We start from the raw sequence: 297 nt of genomic DNA, 5'->3' as shown, positions 1-297 counted from the left end.
AAAAAACAAAACAAAACAAAACCAAATATTGACCATTAACTGATATAGGAGAAATATATTGTGCATCCCTAAATTTGTTTGATAAATGATTGCATGTAGTTTCTGATCATGGAGAATCAACATAACATTTTATACTTCATAAAAGTATATTATTGTAGGATTTATTGTTTTGCATAATTCATGCATAAATTCAATTGAAAAAAATATAATTATGCAAATAAGATGTTTTGCATAACCAGCTAAACATTTTTACAAAAACAGCAAAATCCAAACTAAAAAGTCTCCATGTCTTTAGTT

Source organism: Sinocyclocheilus rhinocerous, unplaced genomic scaffold (assembly GCF_001515625.1).
Source record: "Sinocyclocheilus rhinocerous isolate Xijiao unplaced genomic scaffold, SAMN03320098_v1.1 scaffold2988, whole genome shotgun sequence".
Lineage (NCBI taxonomy): Eukaryota > Metazoa > Chordata > Actinopteri > Cypriniformes > Cyprinidae > Sinocyclocheilus > Sinocyclocheilus rhinocerous.
The sequence above is the reverse complement of the archived record's forward strand: the minus strand, read 5'-3'. Positions refer to the sequence as shown.